At 36.8% G+C, this 9,829-nt stretch overlaps 1 long non-coding RNA gene across 1 annotated transcript; it reads right to left on the reverse strand.

Annotated features, from left to right (window-relative positions):
* Nucleotides 1-6,474: 6,474 nt before the first annotated feature.
* LOC135697461 (uncharacterized) lies at nucleotides 6,475-8,649 on the reverse strand. The gene is made up of 2 exons (XR_010517425.1): nucleotides 8,571-8,649; nucleotides 6,475-8,534 (listed from the first exon to the last, which is right to left on the reverse strand). It is a non-coding gene; the product is annotated as an uncharacterized LOC135697461 (long non-coding RNA).
* Between the last annotated feature and the right edge of the window lie 1,180 nt (nucleotides 8,650-9,829).

Raw genomic sequence — 9,829 nt, forward strand, 5'->3', positions numbered from 1 at the left:
CGCTGGATTGCATTCCTGGAGATTTTGTCTAATATTAAAGCCTCTTTAATGCATAGGAGTCCCTCCAAATCCAGACCTGCATCCATCGAAGATCATCACATAAGTAATTAATCGCGAGGAGCGTGAAAATTCACGCTTTATGCTCTGTTTAATCATCAACTGTACTTTCTATTACAACTGCATCTTAAACGAACGGAAAATCCACGTTTGCAAATCGATCAAGGAGAAGGAAAAATGCACTGTTGTTAATCAATAGTTTGATCATGCCTCTGGTTTCCGGCGAATGAACATAAGGCATGCTACTCAAATCATCCTTGCTGCATATAGCTTTCTTTTGTGATAGTTGCTGAGTGTTGATTCGCCGGGAACCGATTTAACAGGTGTTTTGCACCTTCACAGTTAGTTTTCAAAACGAATGCTGACTTAAACAAATCTAAGACATTTCTATTAAATAAGTAATAGCGATCAGTTCTTCGTATTCCCAGAGCAGAAAATAGTCTTCATTGAACATAAGCTACGCATTAAACATAAGTTGGCTTGCCCTAATGAAATTATAGCAAGTGGATTGTTGTTTAAATCGTAGATTTGTATCATGGCATTTGCGATTTGTAGTAATAATAAATATCTTACAACACTTGATACTGTGCCAAACCTTGAACGAAAACCATCAAATTGCCGAAGTACAATGGCTGAAAGAATATTCTTCGGTCGAAAAACGAGAGTTCAAAAGATCTTCCAACTCTGTTGAGGACAAGTCGGTGAAATAAATGTATTTAGATGTTAGAACGGATAGTCCAAGGTTGCCGGTGAGCCATCGTAGGGTTGCACCAAGGCTGGTGGTCTGGAATTGTGTTTCTTTTGTTATTTTCCCCTAGTTTTCTATTGAAGGTAGACGTTTTTAAAATTTTCCTCTATTGTTAATAAAAGTTTTTTTTTTAGCAACTTCTAGTTTTTCTATGAAGGTTTTTGCTTGTAATTACGTTATTTATGGATTTTTTTTTAAATTTATTAGCCAAATAGATAGACTTTCATATTCTTTCACATCACTGTTATTCAAAAATTAGAGCACCTCTTGTTTTTTTTTTTCACGGACCTCATAAAGCTGGTGGTGTTGCTGTGTTGTCTTCTAAAACGTTGAGCGTTTTCTTTGCATTTCACGATATGTATTTTTCTTCTGATAGTTCTTGTACTGTATGAAAAGAGTTCACATATTTTGAGAGCTTGATCGTTATTTCACCTCTGCTTCTACTTTTTTATTTTTAATAATTGCTCCTTTTCTAGTTCACGCATTAAACTTAACACATTTCGAGATTCCATGAAGGTGACGGTTGGATGTTTTTGGTATGAAATTTAGGGATGCCTACTTAGACACATTACAATAGCTTGTGTGGCGTGTGATATTGATGAAGCACATTTTAGTTGTGATGTAAGACCTGGAGCCTACGCTCCGTTTTATTTTTATATGATTCTAAAATCTACCTGTCATTGCACTGTTGCTCCCGATCCGACTACATTGCAAGTTTTCTATTATGACCTTTCACTTATTACCATTCTAGTTTATTTACCTGAAGGGCCTAACGATCGGAACTTATTTTAGTTAAGACGGGACAGAGTAAAGAGAAGGGACAGACATGTGGCGACGTTTTGGCCACATTACATCCCCCCCCCCAAAGAAAAAGGTTTTGTATTGGAAATTGTTCATATATAAAAACTTTTCATTATTGTTTATTTAGATTAATTTCCTAGTTATATTTTTTTTAATTTTCTACTCGTATTCTTATTTAATCTATTCTAGTTCCTCTATTGACCAGTTCTTCCCATGTTTTTGGGATATATCCTATTTCTTTCATGAACTGGGGCTTCTATTTCTGGACCAATTCATTGATTTCTGCAACTAATTAAATAAGTCTAAAGTTTAAAACTTAAAATTGCCAGAATACAAATTGTTATAATTATCGCTTCCCATATAGAAAATGAATGTTCTTCAAGTTCGATATTTAGTAATTGGACTTTATTTGCATTCAAATTTTTCAAGTTAACGATTTCGTGAAATAGTTTCTGTTCATTTGTTTTAGTGATAACACTATTTTTAATTGTTTCTGGTACTTTATCAATACTCAACTTCGATCTGATTCGTAATGATCTCGTCTGAAATAATTGTTGGGTTGCCTAATCGCGTTTGTTGATTTTAGTATCGTTGGTTTGATTGTTGTGTTTGGTGAAATCTTTCATTTTTATTATTTAATTGATTGGACTGGTGTTATAATTATTTTTATGGTTGGATTCAAGACTTGCTGCGTATTCTGCGGCTTTATTTAGATCTGTTAAATTGTTAGCTTTTACGATATTACGAACATCGTTTATACGTAGGCCATTTATGAAATATTCTAGAGTACCTTTTTTATAAATGTACCCCACCATGGTTCAAGTAATTTGCATTTTAATGCAGAATTTTTCAGTAATGCCTCTGAGATCAGGCTAATTCTTTCTTGAAGAAGAATTGCTCTGTCTCCATATGCTCTTGGATCTTCGAAATCATTTTGTTTTAAATCTACGGCATCCCATATCAGCACGCTGAGGGGAGTGTCTTCATCGTATTTTCGGGATAATACTAAGGAAATTTCATTATATGTAGTACAATTTCTACATAATGTGAAGGCTTCACTATTCAATTTTTGCTTTATGACTAACAAGTCCAGCATTATTTTCACCTTCATTCAAATCTCTGTGTAGTTCATCGCATATTGCAATGAATTGGGGAAAGTTTGATTTTCCGATGAACTTAGGGATGGTTTCCCTCGCCTCTTTGGCATCATAATTAGCCATACTTGATAAGTTTGAATAGGGAGATGACCCTACTGATGATTATGGTGATTCAAATGTATCGTCTTTGTCGTCAAAACTTCTATAAATAGTTCTTCATCTCAGAGACCGAAGTTTTGACATAAAAGAAAATCTTCGAACTTTATAATTTGAATTAAGTTAATACCCAATGCACACGCCGCCAAACTTTCTATATTGTTCAAGAGTTTATGTAAAAATAGCTGTACACTGCATCAATTATTCACTTAATTGAAGAAAAAAATAAGTATGAAATTAGGCAATAATATACATTTCATTTGGGCTAGTTTTCCTAATGTCTTTAAATCAATTTCAATTAATCAATCAATCATTTTTTACGTCCTGGGACGGGTCATCATCTAGCTGGCTTCTGTTTGCACTTTTGCTTATTAATATTGGTCCACTGGATTGCATTCTAGTTCATCTTAGTATGTACATCTGCTGCGGTATGCGTATTAATGACCCTACCTTTGAGCCACTTATATCGTGGTGAATTGTTGTCCGTAATAAGAACAATGTCGTCTTTGTTTAAATGGATTAACTTTAGCAGCCCACTTGTTTCTTTTTATTAAGGTGGGTAAGTATTCCTTTCTCCACCTATCCCAAAAATGTCGTGCATAGTGTTGCACTAACTTCCACTTATCTCTAGATAGCTCTCCGACTAATGGATCGTATGCAGATACATATTCTCCTGCCCGCCCGATTAAGACGTGGAATGGGGAAACTCTCCATTGGCATATGAGTTAGAGGACGACGGTTTGGTATTAATGTTAATGCAGTCTGTTAGTGGGAACATAACGCCATTGTTCCATTTTTGTACTTTCAAGTATTTCACCAATTCGATGAGCTATGAATGGCTTATACGTTCGAAGATCGGACGAAAATGTACATGCGGTTGGTTGAATTCTCAATTCTTGTTTGACAGTGTATAATAGGCGGAGCCCAAGATTGCAGCTTGCAATTTAAGTCTTGGTATTGAAAGCTTACGAACTGGTGCCACTCTTGACTTTGCGGTCATCAGTTTAACGCGCATAGTTTCTCCGGATCCTCCTACGTCTCTCACGTAGATCACTGCTGCATACGCATATTCTGATGCCTCGACGAAGGTGTGTAGCTCAAACGTTTTGTAGGATCTACTTAAAACCCACCTTGGTATTTATATATTTGTGGCTGTTTGTATGATTTTAAGCCAATGGTTTGAAATTACGCTATCCCAATCTGACGTCTCCTTATGGACTTCTTACATGAGCATTTTTCCATGGATTGTTAAATTTGATATCAATCCCAGTGGATCGTAGATGCTCAGTATGAAGGATAGTAACTCTCTCATAGTCGGGTTTTTACCTTCGTTCCTTATTTCCGGATCTAGACGATTAAGCTTTAACTGGAAGCCTAAATAGTCCAGAGTCGTGTTCCGAAAAACACCAAGGATTTTTTCATCCATTGCATCCTTGTCTTCTAAAATGCGTACAGTGCCTTGCTGTACTCGATCCTTAGGTAATGTCGCTAATACAGCTTTATTGTTTGAAACAAAGTTTCTTACATAGAATCTAGCATTATCGTGAATTTCGATGACGTCCTTTGAAACTGTCGATGCAATCGTCGACGTAGTGTTGTTTTACTACTGCTTCCGCTGCCTTGGGATTTATATCCTTATACAGTGCAGCGTTATAGTTTTTAACGGCTTGTGCACGGGCTGGGGAGCAAGTAGATTCAAATAACATTACTTGCATAACGTAGACATCTGACTTTTGATTTTCATCATCTCGAAACATGAAACACCGTATGTGCATCAAACAAACTGTTCAAGACGCTAAGACTAAATCAAGAGAGTGTTACAATAGCGTGGTTGCGAATTTTGATAGACCGAAAAGGAGTGCCTTTAGCATCAGGTTTTTGGACTTTGATTTTAGACCCGGGACTGAACTTCTCACTAAATTAGAAATTCTGGTCTCAACAGTTATCTAAGTTTAAACCTGATGAAGGTACTGGATGGAAGAAATTCGGATCTTAACAGATCGACAGACGATTTAAGACTAACGAAAACATTCGATTTATTAAGTTGAAAATTTGCCTTACATAGGGGTTTGAGTCTAGAAAGATTTGACTCCTGCTAAGATCTTCCTAACGCAATGTTGATAAGAACGAAAGAGACAGAAAGTATTCCTAATCTAAACTTATTCATCGTTCTCCTTCAAGATCGTGTGATGCATTTTGGGACCAACTTTACTATCGTGTTCATTGAACCTGGTTAAGCGAAGGGATGATAAAACAGAACAGCTGTTTATATTTGACTTTGAACTTTTATTTCTTTGCATCGTCTTGGGTGATTCGAGAACGTTCTTCAATTATTGCTAATTAATCGCATTCACAACAGGTTACATGTACATATTTGTTGCTATGGTAATAGTTCAATGTAAAATGTTCAATGTATTCTGTTTCTAACGCTATTAACTTCAATGACTGAACTTGAGATTCATTAATTCATTCGTATTGAGACTCAAGAGAGATGGTTTTGCCTATTGCGTTTACCTTCAATTTTTAGACCGTGGTATTACTAAAGAGGGTTAAAGTCGCTTTAATGCATCGGAGTCCATCTCAATCCGGGCCGGCATCCATCGGAAGATTATCACGGTAATTATCGGAAGGTAATAGTTCACGAGTAGCGTGAAAATCCATGCTTTAAGCACTGTTTAATCATCAACTGTACTTTCTATTACAATCGCATCTTAAACGAACGAAAAATCCACGTTGGTAAATCGATCAAGGAGAAGGAAAAAAGTTCCTTTGTCAATCAATAGTTTGATCATGCCTCTGGTTTCCGGCGAATGAACATAAGGCATGCTACTCAAATCATCCTTGCTGCATATCGCTTTCTTTTGTGATAGCTGCTGAGTGTTGATTCGCCGGGAACCGATTTAACAGGTGTTTTTCACCTCCACAGTTAGTTTTCAAAACGAAAGCTGACTTAAACCAATCTACGATATTTCTATCAAATAAGTCACAGCGACTAGTTCTCTGTATTCCCACAGCAGCAAGTAACCTTCGTAAAACGTAAGTTTTGCAACTTAGGGTTGAGTTAGCGTTTAAAAAAAAAGGAATTCAGATTAAAAGACTCGCGGTGATAGTTTCGTTCGAATACCTTCTTGATTCCGTAGTGAAGGTGGGAAGAGCACATTCTCATAATGATAGCTATCCGTGAGTTCGTTCGCGATAGCTATCCGTTACCCAGGCTTGCATTTATCGGAAGATTATCACATAGGCAATAATTTGCGAGGAGCGTGAGAATCCATGATGTATGCACTGTTTAATCATCAACTGTACTTTCTATTACAATCGCATCTTAAACGAACGAAAAATCCACTTTGGCAAATCGATCAAGGAGAAAGGATTTTTTTTTTCAATCAACAGTTTGATCATGCCTCTGGTTTCCGGCGAATGAACATAAGGCATGCTACTCAAATCATCCTTGCTGCATGTCGCGTTCTTTTGTGATAGCTGCTGAGTGTTGATTCGCCGGGAACCGATTTAACAGGTGTTTTCCACCTCCACAGTTAGTTTTCAAAACGAAAGCTGACTTAAACCAATCTACGATATTTCTATTAAATAAGTCACAGCGACTAGTTCTCTGTATTCCCACAGCAGCAAGTAACCTTCGTAAAACGTAAGTTTTGCAACTTAGGGTTGAGTTAGCGTTTAAAAAAAAAGGAATTCAGATTAAAAGACTCGCGGTGATAGTTTCGTTCGAATACCTTCTTGATTCCGTAGTGAAGGTGGGAAGAGCACATTCTCATAATGATAGCTATCCGTGAGTTCGTTCGCGATAGCTATCCGTTACCCAGGCTTGCATTTATCGGAAGATTATCACATAGGCAATAATTTGCGAGGAGCGTGAGAATCCATGATGTATGCACTGTTTAATCATCAACTGTACTTTCTATTACAATCGCATCTTAAACGAACGAAAAATCCACTTTGGCAAATCGATCAAGGAGAAAGGATTTTTTTTTTCAATCAACAGTTTGATCATGCCTCTGGTTTCCGGCGAATGAACATAAGGCATGCTACTCAAATCATCCTTGCTGCATGTCGCGTTCTTTTGTGATAGCTGCTGAGTGTTGATTCGCCGGGAACCGATTTAACAGGTGTTTTCCACCTCCACAGTTAGTTTTCAAAACGAAAGCTGACTTAAACCAATCTAAGATATTTCTATTAAATAAGTCATAGCGACTAGTTCTCCTTCGTTAAACGTAAGTTTCGCAACTTAGGGTTAAGTTAGTGTTTTTTTTTTTAAAGCATTAAAAGTCGCGGTGAAAGTCTCGTTCGACTACCTTCTTGATCCTTAGTGAAGGTGGGAAGAGCACATTCTCATAATGATAGCTATCCGTGAGTTCGCTCGTGATAGGGATCGCACTGATCACAAATTACGCCTGTGAACCAGTCAGACTTCATGGAAAATCTACAATTTCGAAGCGGACTAGTTATTAACATTTTCAAATTTACTAATTTATTGAAACTGTTTATTATATCTTTTAATTGATCAAAATCAATAGGCTGTAGGATTCTTACTTATCCTAATCTAACTTGTGCTTGGCCTAATGAAATTATAGCAAGCGGATTGTTATTTAAATCGTGAATTTGTATCATGGCATTTGCGACTTGTAGTGTAGTCATAATAAATATCTTACAAAACAAGAAGCTTTAAAGATTTTGAAACAAAACCATTAAATTACCGAAGTATAAGTTTAGTACATTTCTGTTTTTGTACCAAAAGATGGCAGCTTTCATTCCAAAAAACATTTCCCAAGACACAAACTCACTAAAATGGCTCATTTTTAAGTTATTAATTTTGGTCCACTGGATTGCATTTCTGGACCACTGTGCATTCGCTGCATGGTCCAAGATTTTGTCTAATATTAAAGTCTCTTCATAGGTAATAATTCGCGAGGCGCGTGAGAATCCATGCTTTATATGCACTGTTTAATCATCAACTGTACTTTCTATTACAATCGCATCTTAAACGAACGAAAAATCCACGTTGGTAAATCGATCAAGGAGAAGGAAAAATGCACTGTTGTTAATCAATAGTTTGATCATGCCTCTGGTTTCCGGTGAATGAACATAAGGCATGCTACTCAAATCATCCTTGCTGCATGTCACAGTCTTTTGTGATAGCTGCTGAGTGTTGATTCGCCGGGAACCGATTTAACAGGTGTTTTGCACCTCCACAGTTAGTTTTGAAAACGAAAGCTGACTTAAACCAATCCAAACATTTCTATTAAACAAGGCATAGCGATCAGTTCTTCGTATTCCCAGAGCAGAAAATAGTCTTCGTTAAACATAAGTTGGCTTGCCCTAATGAAATTATAGCAAGTGGATTGTTATTTAAATCGTAGATTTGTATAATTGGCATTTGCGATTTGTAGTAATAATAAATATCTTACAACACTTGAAACTGTGCCAAACCTTGAACGAAAACCATTAAATTGCCGAAGTACAATGGCTGAAAGAATATTCTTCGGCCGAAAAACGAGAGTTCAAAAGATCTTCAAACTCTGATGAGGACAAGTCGGTGAAATAATTGTATTTAGATGTTAGAACGGATAGACATCGGTTCTTCAATCTACGAAAATAGGACAAACAATTGCGTTTACACTTTTTTCGGCAGCCGCGATGGTTTGCACGTATTGAATCTTAAGATACTCAGAGTCACTCAGAGCAGGCTTAACGGCATTTTTTTATCATAAAATCGAAGACATGAAACAACCGTTCGGACAACGGGGTATCGGAAGCCGAACTACCCTCTCGTCGTCCTGGGTTGAAGCCCATCAATCAAAATCCTCATCTGATATTTCTATAGGAAAATCCTTAAACTCATTGAACCTATCAATGTCTTCAATTACGGATGACACAAAATTTTCATAAACATGCGCGGCAAGGACTTCGGCAAGGATACCAGAGTGAATACGGAGTACGTTACCATTACGTTTCTGAAAACCCAGCATAGTTTCACTAAAATGGCTCATTTTGGAGTTATTAATTTTGGTTCACTGGATTGCATTCCTGCATGGTCCAAGATTTTGTTTTATATTAAAGTCTCTTCAATGCATAGGAGTCCCTCTAAATCCTAGCATACATCCATCGGAAGATTATCACATAGGTAATAATTCACGAGTAGCGTGAGAATCTATGCTTTATGCACAGTTTAATCATCAACTGTACTTTCTATTACAACCGCATCTTAAACGAACGGAAAATCCACGTTTGCAAATCGATCAAGGAGAAGTCATACGACAATCATCAATCAAGAATTCAACCAAGCCTCTGGTTTCCGGCGAATGAACATAAGGCATGCTACTCAAATCATCCTTGCTGCATATCGCGTTCTTTTGTGATAGCTGCTGAGTGTTGATTCGCCGGGAACCACCATCATAATCTTTGATCAATTTCCATGTGAATTCTGATGGGTAAGATTTTCTAACAATTACAAAAAAAATAACTCCACGCCACAAGGATTACTAGAGATAGGCTTCATCATGCTCCATCAGAATTTCTTTATCAAATCTATAACTTCATTGATAATTCTCCGAAAATCAAATATGAAGAACATCTTAAATATTACAACCACAGGGTCATACTTTAACATCGTTGGAAGAAACTCAATTACGAAGTCCAAATTAGTCCCTTTATTCATACTTTCTGCATCCATTGTTATAAGGAAAGGAGGAAATTCTTGATATGCTATTTCAAGTTTCGCCAAAAACTCTGGACTCTTGATATTGGTCCCTCCATATGCCAGTAAATCCATATTTTTAGCTCGTTGTGAAGTTGAGAATCCAGTGTTTGTGAAAGCAGGAGGATTATGACCAGTGATATCAAATCTTAAATCAACTGAGGGAATGAGAAGTGAATTATAACAAATTTTAGACACCTCTCTTTTTGCCATGTATTGTTCAACCTAACGGCTTGTGATATCTGGAGAAGGAAA

The sequence above is a fragment of the Ochlerotatus camptorhynchus genome, unplaced genomic scaffold (genome assembly GCF_037179485.1).
Source record: "Ochlerotatus camptorhynchus isolate MF236.1 unplaced genomic scaffold, CSIRO-AGI_Acam_v1.1 ptg000007l, whole genome shotgun sequence".
Taxonomy (NCBI): domain Eukaryota; kingdom Metazoa; phylum Arthropoda; class Insecta; order Diptera; family Culicidae; genus Ochlerotatus; species Ochlerotatus camptorhynchus.